The sequence below is a fragment of the Cyprinus carpio genome, chromosome A15, assembly GCF_018340385.1.
Source record: "Cyprinus carpio isolate SPL01 chromosome A15, ASM1834038v1, whole genome shotgun sequence".
Classification (NCBI taxonomy): Eukaryota; Metazoa; Chordata; class Actinopteri; order Cypriniformes; family Cyprinidae; genus Cyprinus; species Cyprinus carpio.
The window spans coordinates 12783909-12804309 of record NC_056586.1 but is presented as its reverse complement, the minus strand read 5'-3'; the positions used below and the strand labels follow the sequence as shown (position 1 = coordinate 12804309).

At 39.2% G+C, this 20401-nt stretch overlaps 1 pseudogene; it reads right to left on the bottom strand.

Moving 5' to 3' along the window:
• Nucleotides 1-766: 766 nt before the first annotated feature.
• On the bottom strand, nucleotides 767-11497 carry LOC122147778 (annotated as a pseudogene).
• Between the last annotated feature and the right edge of the window lie 8904 nt (nucleotides 11498-20401).

Genomic DNA, 20401 nt, shown 5'->3' with positions numbered 1-20401 from the left:
GCCACTGAAGAAGGCAAGCCAAAGTTTGAGAATAAAAAAAACAATTTAATCTAAAATTAATAATCTAAAATCAAGAATACTACTGACACCAATTACAAAGTAAATCAATAAAAAAAGGAATGGATATCACCTGCACAGCCGACTTGCAAGTGGACAGGTCCTAGTAAGATTTTCCATTCCAAGTAAAATAAGGCCATTTTGATAATTTCAAAACTGTTCACAAACTAATGAAGTGTGGGAGTACATCTCAAATGGGGGCAAAAAAAAGTTGGAACAAGGATTTCTGTCCTTATTTAAAAGCAAGTCGCCTCGAGATTAATGTGGTCTGAAGGGTTGGTCGGGACTGGTTAGAATCTATAGAAAGGTGCCATACGGGTAGAAGATTTGTGGAAGAATCTTGAGGGGGGGGCGGTAGGAAAGCAGAGCACGATTAAAAAAACGACAGACAGGATGCCTTGCTGAGGTAGATATCTATTGGATCAAAACTTTAATAGTGGTTTTTATATATATATAGATTATATATTATATATAGATATATATATAGATAATATATAGGATATATATATTATATAAGTGATATAGATTATACTGCTATATATATATATATAGATTATCTGGAAAACCAAACCCCAAGTGATTCAGTCCGTGGCAAAATTCGAGCATGAAAGCTCAGGCCGAATTTTTGCCCAATTTTTCACATCTAAAGCTGAAATATTTCCAGCTCCAACAGAAGCGTCCACGGTCAAATGATAATCTTTATATTGTTTCAGGAGCGTCTCTTATCACCTCTGAAAATTTGAAAGCCTACATGATATCCGTCCTCAAGCGAGTCTTGGTAGAAACAACTTTTCAGATACTGATTCGAGGTTTTCTTGGCAGGGTCACAGTTCTTCGGATCCACAAGCTTCCCAGCGTTAATCAATGCAGAGAATCCTACGCTGGCGGTCCCCATGGCCAACAAACAAGTTTGTGAGCATGAGAGACCAAGGGGCCTATTTGCCATATGGGACATGGCAGGTCTGCACAGGCCTGATATCAGAGGGTCTGAGCATCTTTATTGTGCAGTGGTTTGAATAGAAACCAGCATTGTCTTTACATTCCACATTCTCCTGGACCATCCTGAACCAACGTTTTGGAGCATTTCAGACACCACTCGCCCTAGACCCACTGTGGCAACCCCAAAAGGATGAATCAGGTTGTCGCCAGGCAATCTTTTTGTCTTTGGGTTTGCCAAAAGATATGGTTTTGGGGATGTAGAAGTTGTATTTGACCTGTCGGTGGGATGGATTTTCACCCAGCAGTGGAGAGTAGGCTGTATTGTGATGGTTCCTGTAGCTGGTGGAAGCTCTGAAGTCTCTCCAATGTGGTGGAATGATTACGGTGCCCACTGTACTTACTTCGCACAGGCCCCCAGCACACATTTGATCTGCCTACTGCTCCACTGTGGTTACAGAGAAGTTGCCATTCAAGATATAATCACCATTTTCCCTCTTCGTTGACAGCCGAGGTAATGCCCATCATGTTGTATACTTCCATGGCTCTGCTGTTTGGATGTTAATATTAGTGGCTCCACTTGGAATTGTCACAATGTGGTCCCTATATCCATGGCTAAAGAAATGGGGGGAAAAAAATTTAGACAGAGTACAACAGTCTGCTTCCAAGAAGTAAAAATAATTTTTTTTCCATAGGGAAAATGCAACCTTCCTACTTTATAAACGTATAATGAAAACCTCTATATATAGGCGATATATATATATATACATAATAGCAAGCTTTAAATTACAACTCAACGAAAATAAAACAAATCAAAAACAAAAAACGCTTTCATTATAATCATAATCATAATCCGTAACGATGCATTTCTCTTTAAAGGCATGTCTAATGAAGAGGTGGCGAGTCAGGATCGGCAAACTTCATCCTTGCGACATCCTTGCGATGGACAATAATTGCAAATAATTCAAATATCTCCTGTTATATTTCCCCTGACACATTTATGGTAATTACTTTTGCTGATGCTTTTGCAGCAAGCTTAAGCCTATGTTGCGTGCATTAGTACCACCACAGAACTGTCAGCTGGTACTGACGGCACGCACCCCTAATGCTGCTGCTGCTGTTGGAACAATAAAACACCGTCGAGCTGCTCTTGACAGTCGCGGGTAGCACGGTCTAGCTTCTATGTGTTTCCACCAGCACTGCAATTTTTTCCATCATCATTAATTGATAGATGTCTATAATATAAAAATAAGAACGGAGCCTAAAACCAGGCCTGAGGCCTGGCCCCGTGTCTGAAACTATGACATGAAAATTGTCCAAAAGCCCAGCCCGTAAAAAAGGCTAAATGGCATACAGCAAAAAACTACTGCGCAATGCGCACATCAATTATAGCGCAATTTTTCTCACACTGTACAAAAATTACTTTTTTTGCATTATTTTAAGGGGTAGGGTTAGGGTTGGGGTAGGTGTAGACGTTAATAAAACACAATAATAATAGGTAGAAAATTCTGTTTATTGTTAAGCTTCCGGTTGTTGCCATATAGATTGCTGTTAGCTTCCTTCTAGCCCAACCGTCGGGCCGGGCTGAAATGAAGGCCTCTAAGCTGATGGCTGGGTTAACTATTTTCCCCACCAGCATTTTTTTTTTTTTCTTAAGTCGCCAGTCAACAGCATTTTTGATCATTTTCACAAAAAGTTTAATGGCACCAAGAATATTTTTTTGTATGAATATCTGAGCATGCAATAGGTCAATACAAAGATCAATGCCTCTGTTCTTAAACTACAACAACAACAAAAAACAATTTTATTTATAGCTTCATGCAATCTTTTTTTATCAGAAACCCACACAACATTTTGAACAAAAAACTGAGATAATCATGTTTTTGTCTGGATCAGATTCAGAACGATCATCAAAACATAAATGGAATAGATTGCTTCCATCAACACATCCAAAAGCTTGCACGGTCCTATAACACTTCCTTGATCAACATTTAGTTTGATAACATTAGGCAGTTTAGATTTATATGCTGTTTAATGGTAGATGATTGCGTTATTTTTCACATGCATCTGCTTACATATGTGATCGTTTGTTTCTGCTTCTGCTTTCAGAAAAAACAGGAAAATTCCATCAATGATGGGTGAAAGAACTAATGGCTTATAATGCTTTAATACAGACGCGTTTTTCACAAATTCCTAGGGGAAAAATTAATGTAAAAAGATACTTCTGGAACCACCAAGTTGAAAAGCTGAAAAAAAGTGGGGGCAGGCACTAATGCACTCTACTGTGGCCATAATAAAACAAACTTTCATGAAATAAAGCAGTGGGGATATCCTTACATGATTTATTGAATGAGCCAGATATCATCCTGCAGCTCTGGCCATTTCCCTCCACATACGCCACATTTGTCCAGCTTCTTACTAGAACGATCTCACCAGATCACAACCGGCTTTGATACACTGGCCCTTGCACACAAAAATGATGTGGTATCTGGACCCACATGGGGTTCCATCAATACCTAAGATTGAAACAATGTTTATACTTACAGCAAAGATTTTTTTATCTTGAACTGTTTTGTAGCTCAAACAGTAGAACATGGCGCTAACAATGTCAAGGTCATGGGTTTGATTCCCAGGGAAAGTAGAACCAGTAAAACTGTATACCTTGAATACAGTGTAAGTTTCGCTTTGGATAAAATCTTAAAATGTTACATTTCGAAGGTAAAAATTTGACTTACTTTCGCTGCAAACACTCTGAATTCACTGCTGCCCCTTGCTCTGCAAAAGAGGGTTTACAACCTATCCCGCAACGATACTCCAGTTATATTTGGGTATCCACTGCTTTCACATTCCCATGAATGACACTCAAAGTGATTTTGGATTGTTGTACTTCTCACATTGTTCCTCTCTGAAACTTTTTCCTGCAATAACAAAGAACTGTTACCTACTATAATACAACAATATGAAAAGGACAGATTAAATTTACCCACCCTCGGTTATTCTCACAGGCCTGTTTTGTTGCAGGACTGGGATATTTCACTCTCTGGCCCACACAGTATTTTCCCCCAGTTTTGAGGAGGATGGCCGGGTGCACTCTCGGTAGGAGAGCACATCACTCCCCCTCCACATGATCTGGAACACGGGTTGCCATGGTCCCCACTCACCCCAGCCACCATCCACATCCGGCTGAACCAGAAGAAACCACACAACCAACTGAATGTCCTCCACTACTGAAATTACCGGGGGGGGGGGGGTGTGTGAATTTCAGTTGGTACTAGCATTACCCAACCAAATGCACTCTCTCAGAAAAAGAAAAAAAAAAGTTACACAAGCAGTCACCTTTGTACCTTTTTTTATGCATATTTCAGTACCCATATTTTAGTACCTTTTGAAATGGTATAGATAGATAGGTACTCATAAAATGACTAAATGAAAGACTAAAAATCCTATTATGGATTGCACATGAGTAGCTTCAAAACCTTAGGCCTCATGACTTCCTACAGAGGACATGCAAGTACACTGTTCAGGCAGGTCCTGTGGGGCCACAGCTTGTGCCGTCTGCCCAGGGAAGGGACTCCCATTTTCCCTGGTTGTGCACACAGACCTGCCCTTTCTTGCTGGCACCAGAGCTGTCTCGCTACACCTCGTGGCTGGAGGTGTTGGGAAACAATGTGAAAAACTCCTCTCCAAATATCTGTTGGCACTGGCGGTCCAGGATGTAAGTATACGCCTGGCAGCTCAGAGGGTAAAGCCACTATCGTCTCATCTCAGGGGTGTCCAGTAAACGAGTCTCCCCTGTTATTATCCAGAGGAAGAGTTAGAGTGTAGTAAATCATGAAATCAAAGGATTGTGTAACAGTAGGAACACTGGGACTTCTGGAGTTGACCATTTAGGGAGACGACATGCAGGAGATGCACATCTGGGGGAGGTGCGCCGCAAGGAGGAACACGAGTGAGCAAAAATGGCAAGTGGGGAATATAGGCCATTACTACCATGATCTGGCCCAACTTCAAATATATACAGCGGTATAAAATAGGAAGGAAATGTGCATTACTTATACTACAGAGATGCGCCATGGGTGGAAAGAAAAACATTTGGTTACATTCCCGTTGAACTGAAAAAAATATGAGGTCTAACATAATCACAAACAAATGTTGATGTTAAATGGTTTTACTATAAACAAGGGGAACTCCAGAATGCTCAGCTGCATAAGTTACCGTAAGCGGCTCTTTTTAATGATGTTCACAGGAATCATTCCCCTGTGCTGTTTGCAAAAACTCTTTCTCTTACTGAAGCTGCGGGGGGTCACTGACAAAAAAGGGGCCATAAAATGAATTCACAAAATATTCAGGATTTGCCATTTCAAAAAAAACTTTCAATACTTTAACAGTACTCTAAAAAAGTAATGCCGAGTGTTATTTTAGTATCACTATTATTTAATTTTCATTACAATTTTTGAATCAGTGTATTTTATATTTTCTGTTTTTCATTTTAATTTTAGCTGTTTTGTGTCACTTTAAGTTAAGTGTTTTTTATATTTCTATATTAGTTTTTATTCGTCTTTAGTTCTGTTTGTTTTTTTTGTTTTTTTTTTAATACATCAAGTGTTAATACTAAATTATGAAAATGGTTGCCTGGGCAGCTAGCTGAAATAAAATGCACATACCATGTCCATTGTCGAAAATTACTCTGTGACGTAACAAAGCCTCTGCAGGGGTGGGACCAAGGCAAGGTACTTACTGAGCGTGAGTGAATACAGGGGCCACTGATATGGGCTCTCGTCACGATGCACAAAAAAGCTGCTCACAGTTCTTATTGTCCATCATGGGCATCATGCGGCATACTCAAAACAATGGCCCTAAAAGTGGATCAAACTCATATTACCTCTGAAGGTCCAAATCAACTGATAATTGCTTAGGGTCAGATTATCAGGAGGACATCACACCTCCACACCTAGTAGGGGATGTTTGCGTGCAGTGAGCGTGCGATAAAGGCAGCCTGAAGGCCATTGTCTTCAATAATCAGAACAGCGCCTTTTGGTGGGTCACACACATGGTTCCAACATCAGCTACACCCAACGTGTCACCAAACTCTGATGTCCACAGATGTCCTGAAAGGCAGTTAGGATACAAAAAAAATTGGTCATTCGTACTTACTTGCTTGTCAGAGGCTGTGGTTTAAGAAGAAAGCGCAAAAAAAAAAACCTATTTGCCAATGTTTCCAATATATAAAACCAAGCAAATAAACAGTTTTTGCAGCAGCCGACTTAGGAAGTGAGAAATATGTAACTATGTGGCATATGGACAATCTGTATGCTCAAACAACATGACGGGAGTCTTTTTCCATCCTTTGCCCAGAGATCCGAGAAGGAGGGGACCAATGTGTTCCATACGCAGAAGGGACACAAACAACACAACATGATTCAAAGCACCATTCTGGCCTTGGCACAAGTCAAGAGTAAGTCTCAAATGATCGCACCTGTCAGAGGAGCTGCTGGTCCTGGTTACCTATTTTTTTAGCCTCATTTTCAGTTTCACTATGCCAGTATGGCCTGCTCTAGTATGTGTAGCAGTGCGGCAAAACACATTGCAAAAAGGTAAAGGTTTTGAATCCTGGACACACTATGCACACACTTTACATTAGTAACCACCCCTTGTAAAAAAAAACAAGACAGTGTCCTTAATTTTAGTGGAAGCACACTTAACTCGTGCTCTATTACTTGACAGAATTATATAATATTAATGAAAATAAAACGGTTTGTTGCTTGACCGTGTGCTTAAAAGAGAGTAAAACTTTCATGTTTCTTCATACACTTAAGTACACATTAAAAATGTTTTGTATACATTTTTTTGTAATAGCGATTAATGTGTAATAATTAAGAAATCACCCATAATTATAATTAAAAATTTGAACCCCGCACATTACTAAAACTACATTGAAAAGTAATGTGATCTAATTTTAACTTTAGTGGTATTTGATATTACCGTTCAATATACTGTTGAAGGTTAATATACTTTAAATGTACTTAAATTGCACCTTTATAATTGCAAATGTGTAATATATATTAATACATGACAGGCGTTTCAATAGAAATGGCATTAAAGAAATGTTAGTGTATTATATTATGCTTGTCAAGTTATATTTTACAGCACACTTTAAACAGGGTTTCTAAGACAATGAACAAGTAATTAAGACATTACATATAACATATGTACTTAAGTGAGTCAAAAGCGCCCCCCCTTCACTTTAAATTTTTAATCTAATTGCATTTAGAATAAATGTAAGTCTATATTATTTCAATAATAAGTACTCTTTGTATGTTCTACTTTAAAGTGTTTTTTTGTTGTTGCTGTTGGTCACAAGGGCAATGAAAAGAAAAATGGCAAGAATATCACTTCATCAAGGTTCCCAATAAATAAGATATCGCCTGCACCTGGAAAATACATAATTAAATCACTGACCCACCTCTCTAGTAAAAAGTATGGCTGTAATCAAAGGCTCTGGATTGCTGTGGCTGGGTGGGTTGAATAGCTGTTGCCAGGCACAGAAGTTGCGAAAAGGCGACGCCTCCCCATGCTGGAGATGGAGGGACCAAACGCTCTTCGGCCTCCAAGTTCAAGCATCTTCACTAGCACTATGTGATTGAGTTCTTACTGCTGGGATGCTTGTTTAAATCTGCGCAGCCACTGACATAAAGGTTCAGCATGTAGTGCTCTAAAGAGAGAAAGGGAAAACAACAACAGTTGCTATTCGCCACCTCTGCAAACAGAATGGAAGCGTACTAAAAGCATGACATTCTTGACAGCGACAGCTCAGAAACAGGGCTTGGAAAAAAGAAATGGCTTTTACTCTACAGATTTGTTGTGGACAGTAATATCTCCTCGCTTTTCAGAGTCCAATACACTGCATGAGACACATGAATGATTAAAAAATAAGAATATTCTCAATTATTGTGATAAATGGAGAGAGTATAATTGATCACTTGTAGCAGCGTATTGTCAAAATAGGATGTATTTCCTTTTTCCTACATACTAATGATCGGCAGTAAATTACCCCATATTTAGTATATAATCTATAAGTTCATTCAAATGTGAAGAATTTTGAGCTGATACAGCCATAAACCAGAGATTATTCTAGGATTCTTTTCTGTTGCACTCTACACAAATATGTGGTTGGATTTGTTGGGAAAAGCCCTGCCTGTTCAACATTAGAACCGCTGTGTGGTCCACACTGACAGGGTTGCTCCGACTGAGGCATTGGTTTCCATCTGCAAAATTGGAGTTTGGATCCGGAATATCAACATCTGGATGCTATTCTGCCTCATGATCCCGACCCGGACGGCAACATTTTTTCACACTCTAGTCTTTCAAAGTCATTGGTTTTCAACTGACTCGATAGAGGAGGCATTTCAGGGGGTGGTGGGATCCATATGTGGGTTGTAAAGATCAGTACAGTACAATTAGCATATGAACCATGACTCACACTTTCTCACCACAACCTGAAATCTATGGTATGTACATTTTGATAGGTCCCTCAAGGTTTAATAGCTCTTACGTAAAAAGTTTGATCCTTCTTTCGAATTTTAGAATTAAGGTATTTGGCTCTCTTAAAAACCAGGTGGGGTCGGGGTAGACTATAATAATATAATATTTATAAACCTAAAATGGTTTGCAGGTCTTATAGTGCCCCCCCCACGAGTTCTCCCTGCACAGTCAGTCCTGCCTTGTCGAACTGGTTCTTTTTTAGCAGATTTCTGACCTTCTAGCCAGCTTGATCATGCTGGGAGGGACCATCTTAAACCAGGCTTTAATGACCAAGCAAACAACTGTAAATCCAAAAACTAGGACTGTTATTACCATCAGAGATTTTAATAGTGGGTCTCATGGAATTTCATTATAATGGATGCAAAAGGCATTGATTAGCTTGTAGGCCTACAAGCGGGGTGGTCTGACCATCTTAGTCCAGACAGTTAGCAGTTAATAATGTCATCTTAAGAATGGTCCAGTCTGGTTTACGGAATCATCATCTTGAAACCTACTGTTATATGTCACAAATGTGAGGACTTCCTACCTTGATCTCGTCCTCCATAGAAATGCGTCAAGGGAAGCGTCCACCGGACCAACAAAGTCTCAATAAATCCTGGGCGTTAGAGGACCAAACCGCCCTGCGTCTCGACATCAAAATTTGATCAGCATCTCTGGATATTCTGACAGCGAGTTTCAGAGACCTGCGGGGACTTTGTAAAATGTCCTTCTTGTAATAACATGCAAGTGCTTCCGTAACTTCCAGATGTTCCCAAGGCCGAGAAGTTTCGGTTTCGATTAGATATTCGTTACAGCTGTGATAAATGATACTAACAATCCCATGACATTAAACGGACAGAAAAACAATATGAGTCCTCATTTGAGTCAACACGGCGCCAGTGTGTAAACAACCTTTTAATAATTCTGCTCCAGTCTCTTTTCAGTTTGATTACAAGGACTTGGACAGTCTGTCAGCTTGCTTGACTCAAGTCTCGATTCGGTTTTGCTTTGATGGGAAATAAACCTTCAGCGCTGGCCGATATTAAGGTGCTGTCCCCCCGGTGTCAAATTAGTAGTGAAATCCTGCCGAAGCAGCGAGTCTGAAGCTGGGCTGTTCTTCACTCCTCTTGGCCACTCGTCGTGCGGTTCAGCGTTCAGGTACAACCTCCGCAGTCTCAAAGAGTGAAGCAGAGTTCACGAGAGGCAAAACAATTATATAGATGTGACTACACACGACAACATTTTATTTAAAATGGCGCTATTTTTTCAAAAAAAAAAAAAAAAAAAAGAGAAATACTTAATGTATCTCAGAATACTTGATTAATTGTTTGATTGTACTAATTAGAAAATTATAACCAATTAAAAACTGGTCTTAAAATCATAAACAGTTATAGTTACTATCCATCCGTTGCTCATCCTTCTCTAAAAATCTATTTTTGAAAATGAATAAGTTATTATTTAAAGGCAACCTAGAGGGTAACCGATTAAAGCTAAAAGCGGAGCCAAGTTTCGCGGAGGGGTCTGATAAGAATTCCCCGGACTTTCTATGGATGTGAGGCGCTGGTAGTTATGACTTTCTCTGAGAAATGAGAGCGGTGTAATTTTTATATCCAGGCGCTGCTGCAGTCTCTCCTTCCCAACTGTGGGGCGATCATGGAAAAATCCTCTGGATCAGGTTTTTGCGCCACTGGAAAACTGAGAAGGCAGGAGCGCTGCTTCCCTGAAATACCCGGGCAACAGTTTGTCAACCGATAGTAGTTTAATATTAGTGGAACTTTCTGGTTTTGAAGTGTTCTAATAATAATAATATAATAATTATGAATGTATGTGTGTGTGTTGTTGATTGTTGTTGTTAATGAAACGTGGCTAACTGTTGGGCATTATGTAGGTCCTGATGCATAATTTTATATAAAAAATAGGCTTACTAGTATTAAAATAACATTAGTAGTTAATTACCTACCATTGTGCTGTGTTGAGCAATCTGGAACAGTGGCTAAAACCTAGTGAGTTTTATTCAAATTGGATAAAACGGCATGCTGGGCTACAATTACTAGTTACTATTATCAGCATTGCTCTTTAGAAATAAAACTTCTGTTCGTCAGTAGGTTGCCACAAGACAATGGTGACAGTAAGGAGCATTGCATCGGAATGGGCACACGAAGCACTCGTTATTTTCATTCATGTTTTGAACCGTTCTGATTAAGGCAGTTTATGGATATTCCTCAGATTCAGACACCGAGGAGGGGGGCGACGATGAGTTAGAGGAGAGGTTAGAAATACAATCGTAAAGACTGTGAGTTTTACAGGATATTTGGAAGGCATCATTAGTAAATATATATTTATTTACGGATAAAGAATAATCTTTCCATCTTTATCCTTATCAGACTAAAGCTGTCTATTGTAAGGCCTATAACGATTCCATTCCTCAACATAGGCCTAATATTGTATCTGACATACCTATTAAATATTAATTATTTTGGCTAGGGCCATTTTTGTTGTCCATTAGGGTTCGTGTGAACTAAAAATCACATTTCAACTTAAATTATTCATTTGTTGGGATTGCTCTCCACCAATAAGTATTTTATATAGACAACAACTCTATTAAAAAAAACTAAATAAGGTCTGTATGTTGTAAACAACCAGTCTGTATATATATCGACTGAGAGTGAAAATAATCTAGCCTAACACAAAGGAGCACGCATGCAATTAGTTTATAGCACATAGAGAACTTTCCATTATCTAATAGCCTGCTGAGAATGCACTAGGACATTTTAGGTCAGCAACAAGAGGGTCATCAACACATTGGAGGCTATAGGGTCTGATGTGGGCCTTCTTAAAAACTCGCAAAATCCATTGAGTTTTGGCTTTTCCGAGAGTGGACAACAGGTCATCGTTCATAGAATCTCTGAACTTGCTTCGCACTGGGGGCAAGGGGCAATAAGCTCTCAGTGTTCGCGCTGATGGGGATCATCTGCAATGCCATCATGGCTCTATCTTGCATACAGTTCCACAGTAGGTGTCATCAGTCGACAGTCCATTTACTATTTTGTGCTGCCTTCGCAATGGGAGTTCAAGGCGCATGTCATGTACGTCACATGTGTGGAAGCTCAGGTTGATTAAAGGGGGGGTCGCGGGAACTTTGAAGGAGTTTCCCTTCTTCTACAGCACAGGCAGCAGCAAGCAGTAAGCACAAATAATACCTGGCGTTGCTTGCAGTTTAGAATATATAAAAGAGATCAATGATTGACGCTGTATCTTCATATAGATTTTAATAACGAAACGCAGCCACTCAAGAGGGTAACGTCAAATGAATGGGTTAAAAAGAGGAAAGCATGGACATGCTAGGGCAGGTGTGCCAACGATATTTTTTTGCTACCATATTGAACGATATCTAATCATTTTGAGGAGGTGTATTTAATGACATTAATTTTGATTCTTTCTTTCTGTTAAATGACTAATAAAAATAGTTGTGTGTCCCTGGAGACTATTAACTGTGGGCAAAAATGTAGGCCAATGTATTCCATACTTTTTTCGCATATTTGCAATATTAGATCTAGTTCTCGGTTCGCCTCTGGTGGAACGCATACTTGCCTAACCTCATTCCGAAAACGTGCTGAGACCATTACAAATCCTCCACGAGCGCATGCTGAAGACACTGGCCGCAGAGCACTTAACGGCACCAAGGGGCAAATCTTAGTTTCACACTAATAAATCTTGAATTGTGTAGGCCTGGCTACAACAATTGTTGGCTTTGTGATGAAATGCTTTCTCTTTTGTCGGTCGCTTTGGATGAAAGCAATGCATAAATGTAATTGTAAATATAAATGACGTAAGAAAGAGTTTTAATTGCAAATTAAAAAAATTCATGAGCAAGCACATTCAAAAGCGTTTTTTAAAGCAGACTATTCTATCAAAGGGACTACTTTTTTCCGATAGAGGATCTGTGGCCATGCTGCATCTGAAGACTCAGTAGTTTTCCCACCAAAACCAAGAGTCATCCACGCAGAAGAGCACAGCCGAAGCACAGCTTACGTAAAATAACTACAAGTGATATGTAATTTTGTATTACAACCATAGATGGCGACAGAAAGCAAAGTTCTTCGTTTAAACTTTTAGTTGACCATAGTTTTAGATATTCAATGCAATTGCTGACAGTATATCTTTATGATAATCTGTGATGTTCATGAATACATTTATGTGGTTGACTCATTTTAAGTGTTCGTTTTAAAAGAAATAGCCTACTTCTTCGAAAGATCAAACCGTGCCGGTTTTTCGTGGGTTTGTGAATGTACTCAGGATACATTGTTGCACGCATTATGGGAATGTTACTATTGTAATAAGCGCGTAAAACCATCTCCAACTAAAATGATGCAGAATAAACGTCCCATAAACGATGGTATACAATAATGTTTTGAGAAGTTTATTAAAGATCACAATCCTTTGAATGGGACGTTACTATTATCTCATGAAGTAAAATCATCAGGAATTATTAGTCTTTTAATATGTCCTAATGATTCCTTTAGCCTCCTCTCATTAATACCGCTTAAAACATAGTATTTGGAATTGACTGAATTAAACAAAGGTGTAGGCCTATGTAATTTTATGAACATTTATTTTAATGAAATCGTTGCAGTTTTAATTATTATTATTTTGTAATTCCTTTATAAGAAGCTGAAATAAAAGATTTTATAACAATAATCACAATACGTATGTTCAAAACACAAAACATCCCCCTCCCCAAACGTCGTTTGCCAAGGATTCATTTCTACACACTCTACAAATGACAATCATTTGTATTGAGTGGAGGTAAACCCTGAACTCGCTGGTTCGATTGATGCTCAATTTAGAGAGCCAGAAGGGTCTGCGGTGTTCAGCATGAATCAGACAGCTCTTCATCTGACCTCCCCCCAAAACACTGAGTACAGTCCGTGCAATGTTTTACATTATAGCGCAAAGAAATAAAAGAGATAGATAGCTTGGTTTCAAAGAGCTAGTGATATAGAATCATCCGGACAGTTGACTATGGATAGGTTTGCTGCGATTTGGCACAATGACGTAATTCTCATGAACGGATGTACGAAACCGTGATCAGCAACATCACAGCGTGATTTTACACTTTTAAAGGATTAAGAATCATTCACCAACAAACGATTGTCTGTTCCCCGCCCGTTTTTGTGTTTTTGTAATCTCGCACGTGCCTGTTTTTAAAGGGCGAAAACATAACTCTGTTGGAAACTGGATATTTGTGAACCTGTTCGACTTGACCGTGAACAATACCCAAGTTATGACAAACTGAACAAAGAACTTGTTGTTTACAGAAATAAAAACGCCTTTAAATTCAGGAATTTTATTTGAATTCTTTTGCTGGACTCCAGTTGTCTGGCTCCTGATTGGCACATTTCAATATACCCCATTCATCTTCAAAGTGCTTTTTTCTGGAGATGATTTTAGAAGATTCTTTTACTCCGGTGATATTAATGCAGACAGGAATTCATATGCAGCTTTCAGTCTCTGTGGAGGTATCCGTGGAGCGTTCTCTTATAAAGGATGGAGTACCACATAGAGCGCAGGTCGACCAACACAGCACCAGGACTGATCCCAGATGATGCCTGAAAAAAACGCAACAATCATCATCCGCAGGAGAAGACATCTTCACGCGCCGACCTCAACATCTAGGTGCGGAGTTGCATCTAGTTTAAACCAGGGCATTTGGAGTCGTTAGAAAAGTACAAACTTGCGAAGGGACACACGAGGAACCTGACAGAAACCTTTGCTGAAAAGCAAGAGCAGATCGAAAAGATTCGCCTCTATACCGAGGTACGTAGAGGTCCTGGTTGTCGCTGATGAGTCTATGCAAAAATTCCACGGCGACGACCTGAAGCATTACTTTTGACTCTCGTGTCTGTCACTGCAAAAGCTGTACAAACACCCCCAGTATCTTGAACGCCATCAGTATAGTGGTTGTAAAGCTTATGGTGATTAATGAGGCAGAAAAAGGACCAAAAGTATCCAGTAACGCAGCACTAACGCTGCGCAATTTCTTTTTCTGCACCTGGCAGAAGAAGCTGAACAAGATCAACGACAAACACCCAGAGTACTGGGACCACCGCTATTTTGTTTACAAAGCAGGTAATGTTTTCATATGGGTCAGTGACTGTTTTTGTCTGCAAATAGTAGGTTATTTAAAAGACACAAATAACTGTAATTCAATTCAATTCAATGCATCTCTATGATTAACTTTTTTTTCTGAATTAATGTTTTAATTTTGTGGGAATTAAGGTAAAAAAATGTCTGTATACTGTGACTGCAGATTGCAAAACAAAAATCAATAAATTTTCAATATATTTTAATAGTCTAGTAAATTGAAGTCTGTGTGGTGTAAACAGGGAATCCATTTCATGTGACAAGAAAGTCATAAGACAACTGAGACCCCTTGAGACCCTTATGACAGGCTGTGAAGGACACACGAGAAACATGTTTTCTTAAAATATAATATAATCTTGACTCAAAATATAAATACAGCATTTAGATACCACCATTGCTGGAAAAAAATTAGAGAAATTTGATAATTTCTCTCACATTTATTCAAGGTCCCAGTAAAGCAGTTCTTCATTTACACCATTTAACATTTGTCATTTAGGTAATTAAATCAAAATATTTACAGAAAGATATCACCCTTTAATCATCTCTGACACTAAATAAACAAACCTTAACAACACAATCAAAACACTCTCTATATCAGGGATAGGCAACTTCGGTCCTGGAGGGCCACTGTCCTGCAGAGTTTAGCTCCAACCCTAATTAAACACACCTGAACAAGGCAATCAGTGTTTTCCGGGATTACTAGATAGATACAGGCAGGTGAGTTTTTATGAGGGCTGAAGCTAAACTCTGCAGGATAGTGGCCCTCCAGGACCGGAGTTGCCTATCCCTGTTCTATATGACATGACATGCCATCTGGATAGAAAGTAGTAAAACATTTCTGGAAATATGTCAAAGCTTGTTGGGAGTGCCCCTAAAAGAAAAAGTAATTCTCTACCATTTGAATTCCAATATAAACTTAAAAGACCATTACATCACCAGAAGCTGAAAGCACACGTCATGAGTTTTTAATAGTGACTCCAGCAGAGCAGTGATTCAAGTCAGCTGTCATTACACTTCTAACTATTATGCCAAAGTACCTGCGCCGCACCTGTTTTTTCAACTAAATTAACTCCATGCCTTTATATTACTGTGAATACAGCAATGCATAGTACTGCTTAGTATTCTGTAAAAAAAAAAATGTATATATATTATTTTAAGGATTAAACTAAAAAATTGAACAGGCTATCTCCTTTAAACTTCCTTAGTCATGTCTGACAGCATGAGAAAGTTGAAAAAACATTTATGTCAAGACAATATTGGAATGTATTCAGCCTTCCCAAAATTTCTCCCTTAAGTCTCCAGGTGGCTGCACTATGATGTTTCCATCTCACACGGATCCATCTGCCCTCGTAACAATGTCGTAACTATAGCTGTTTACAGACATTCTTGGCCACCCTCACTGTTTCACACAGCCCTGCTTTCTCATAATGTCAAAACAAAATAAGTTTGTATTTTGACCCTGACAAATCGGAAATAGACAGTTCACACATACACTTTGGATCAGAACTAATCAATGGGGAAAATCTCAGTGAGGAAGCCTGGATTACAGAGATTAATGAAGTGATGACAACTGAAACCCTGGCTATCATCTTCATTACTGCTACTGAAACACTTGATGCTTGTTATGTTATATAGTGTTTTCATCACTGATTTCACACTATACTATCATTTTTCTACACAGGACCTGTGTGGAGCTACCACATGTGACACTCTGGGTATGGCTGATGTGTAGGAACCATTGTGTGATCCTAAGAGGAGCTGTTCAGTTATTTGAAGATGATGGTCTTCCCTCAGCCTTCACCACTGCACATGAATTAGGCGAGAGATCTTTTATTTGGCATCAGAGTCAGTCTTTTTTGTGAGCAAAACAGGTGAACTGAAAGTCCTTGTCTGTGTTTCTCTTCTCAGCGCCACTCTGAGGCTCTGTCTGTGTTGTAATTAAAGTTGAATCCTTTAGGGTGATAGGATTTTGATGAGGCTTCTGACTCCTGAAAATTCTATCTCTGATTCCCTGATCTTTAAACATGAATGTTTGTGCCAGCTGTTTCCCAGAAAAAAGTCCTGCCACGCTTCATTATTAATTTAGAATAACAATGACAACTGCATTCAAGAGTTTTCCCACATCTCTTGATCCCTCTGAAAACAAAGGTTTAATAAAAGACAGATGGGAAAAATATTAGCAGATGCTGAAGAACCACATTCACTGGGGATGGTGCATCAGTGCCATCCTTATATGGTGTATACAGACCTATGAAACTCTATGTACATATTTGAATCTGTTAGTTATCGTACACCTTAAAAACAGACATACAGACAGACATACAGACAGACATACAGATAGATAGATAGATAGATAGATAGATAGATAGATAGATAGATAGATAGATAGATAGATAGATAGATAGATAGATAGACAGACGGACGGACAGATGGCTATGGATAGATATGGATATGGATATGGATATGGATATGGATATGGATATAGATTGATAGATAGACAGATGGGTGGATAGACGGTTGGATGGACGGACGGACGGATGGATGGATGGATGGATGGATGGGTGATGGATGGATGGATGGATGGATGGATGGATGGATGGACCCCATAGAATGATGGATGGGCGGATGGAGGGGACAAATAGATAGATAGACAGACAGACAGAGTAGATAGATGTTGATTACATTTAAAGGATATTTTTATCAATGGACAAAAACTCTTAACTGTAACTATTTATTGCATTTTCTACTATGAAAATGAACAACAGACTTAGACGGCTTGACTATTTCTTTGGCTCTTGTCCAGGCATGTGTTCAGTATGCCACATGACAATGTGAAGGCTTGTGAGGAGGTATTTGGAAAGCTGAAGGACAACCATATGATGTCTCCCACACTGATCCAGATTGACCACAGCACGCCCTGGTCTGTCTGCAGCGCTGCCATCATCACAGACTTCCTGGACGCTGGTCACGGTTAGTTTGACTGCTCTGCTGCAATCATCTTTGAAGTGTGTCTCAGCAATGTTGAATAAATACATTGAGGATATGCTCAGCTATACAAATCACCAACATGTAAAATTTGCATTATGTACCTTTTGCTCTCCAGGTGACTGTCTGCTGGATCAGCCCCAAAAGCTTTTGGCTCTTCCAGATGACCCTCCGGGCATCAGCTACTCGCTCAGCCGTCAATGTGAACTGGCTTTCGGCTCAGGATCCAAGCCCTGTCCGTACATGCAGGCCCTGCTCCAAACTGTGGTGCACGGGGAAAGCTAAAGGACAGCTGGTGTGTCAGACTCGCCACTTTCCCTGGTCTGACGGTACGACCTGTGGCAGCAACAAGCTGTGCTATCGGGGGATCTGTACTGATAAGCAAAAATACCACCAAAGACAAGGTGAGTGATGGCTAAACTACAGTATATCTGACTGCAGACAAATGCGCTTGTGCTGTTTTATTTGACACATGTCAGTCTTTACTGATTTTCAGTAAGTCCAGATGTTTTTGAAAAAAAATATTTTTTTGCTCACCAAGGCTGAATTTAAAGATTAAAAAAAATTAAAAAAGAAATAAAAATGTGAAATATTATTGCAAAATTAAAAAAAAATTTTCAATTTTAACATTTAATACATTACAAAATGTAATTTATTCCTGTTATGGCAAAGCTGAATTTTCAGCATCATGACTCCAATCTTCAGTGTCACATGGTCCTTCAGAAATTATTATAATATGCTGATTTGCTCAAAAAACATGTCTTATTATTATCAATGTTGAAAACAGTGTGTGGGGGGGGGGGGTTCGTGCATCACTGCTAAAAAAAAGAACCCTGTTTTGGAACCTTCATTTTTAAGAGTGTAAAAAAAAAATTAAGTTTGTTTTGATTTTTTTTTTTTTTTTTTTTTTTGTGTGTGTGTAATATGTATAATACTCATGATATGATATTTCTACTGACAATGAAAATTAAAAAGCTAGTCTTTTTGAAGATGTTTGCCAGACTGCCAGTCTTCTCAGCAGGTATGTAATTGTTTCTGAGACGTGCGGACTGTTTCATGCAGGCAGACGGCCATTGGGGTCGGTGGGGTCCGTATGGTATGTGCTCCCGTACTTGTGGAGGAGGGGTGCAGCTCGCCAAAAGGGACTGTAACAACCCTGTCCCTGAAAAACGGGGGCAAGTACTGCCAGGGACTAAGACTGAAGTATCGTTCATGCAACTTCAAGCCCTGTAAAGACTCAGGTAAATGAAATATTTTTCAGTCTAATGTTAAACAATATGCATAAGTCAATATTCATGTCTGACGATGACCATCTGTTTGTGGCAGGAAAGAGTTTTCGAGAGGAGCAGTGTGAGGCGTTCAATGGCATCAGTCTGAATACTAGCAGACTGAGTCCGTCTGTGGTCTGGGTTTCCGAAATACTCTGGAGTCTCTGTTAAGACGGACAGATGCAAGCTCATCTGCCGAGCCAACGGCACCGGATACTTCTACGCCCTTGCACAGAAGGTAAATAAATTAAAATATATGCTTTAATACTGCAAAGATGTTTGACATTCACAATTCATGAGCAAAAGGAGCCAGTGTGCAGTTCTTATCTCATGGAAAGAATACCATCCCCTTTCCAAAGTGAACAAGATACTTTTAAAAAGTAATGGTGAGAGCTTATCTCTCAGATATGGCCGTGTGAAAAGACACAGTGCAGGGCTGCTTCTCACAATCACTCATGACATAGATGGGAAGACAAAAACACTCACAGTTTCAGCAACCTAGACAGCTATAGTTACACAACTAAAACTGTGTACTAACCAGCTGCAATGCAGCAAAGCGATGAGTGATGCTACAATCTGTTAGTTACTGAGTTTCTGTGCTAGCCACATGAATAAAAAGAATTTGATGAAATATGGGCAATGAGAGCTAGAAGTGTTTCTGTAGCTCAGTTGAGTTTTTTACCTGGCGGGCAAAACATCCATAGAAATGCAGCACAAGCCTGTCGATTTTCTATCTGTTCCAATCCAAAAATATTTAGATCATCTCTCAAAAAGGATAAACAAAGATATGTGAACAAAAGGCAAGTACTGGCCATTAGCAATCAATACAAATCACCCACCGCAATATTTTAATCACTAAAAACAGTGGGACATTCTAAAACTTTTAATGTGAAAACACTTAAACTGCCTTTAAAATGGTCATCAAATTCAGTAGTACACACTTATTGCTGATGTGTGCTTCAAATGAGCCCAGAATATGAACGCAATGCGCTAAATGGTTAAGCGTCTTCTTTAGAATGGTTTTTCTATGGGAAAAATTTTTATATTAAACTTTGCGAATTACATTTATATTCGGGGTTCATCTGCTTGTCTGTACATAGAGTATGCATCATCAATAAGGTGTATACTTAATGACTTTTTGAATGTCACTTACTGCATTACTACTTAATGCAAACCCTGTAAAAATAACTGGCGGTCAGTGGAGGAAACAATGTTTTGCCCTCCATGTGTGCGTTCCTGTAAGGGTGTGATGTCACGTGAAAACTATCAATTGGTAGTATATGGCACTAGCAAAACCAAGGTTATAGGTTTTATAACTTAACACTTTTAAGTTACCATACTTAAAAAGAGTTTAGTGAATGTGATTGTTATCTGTGTGACAGTGGTGGACGGAACCCCTTGTTCTCCTGATACCTCAGCGGTCTGTGTTCAGGGAAAGTGCATTAAGGCTGGCTGTGATGGCAAACTGAGCTCCAACATGAAGTTTGACA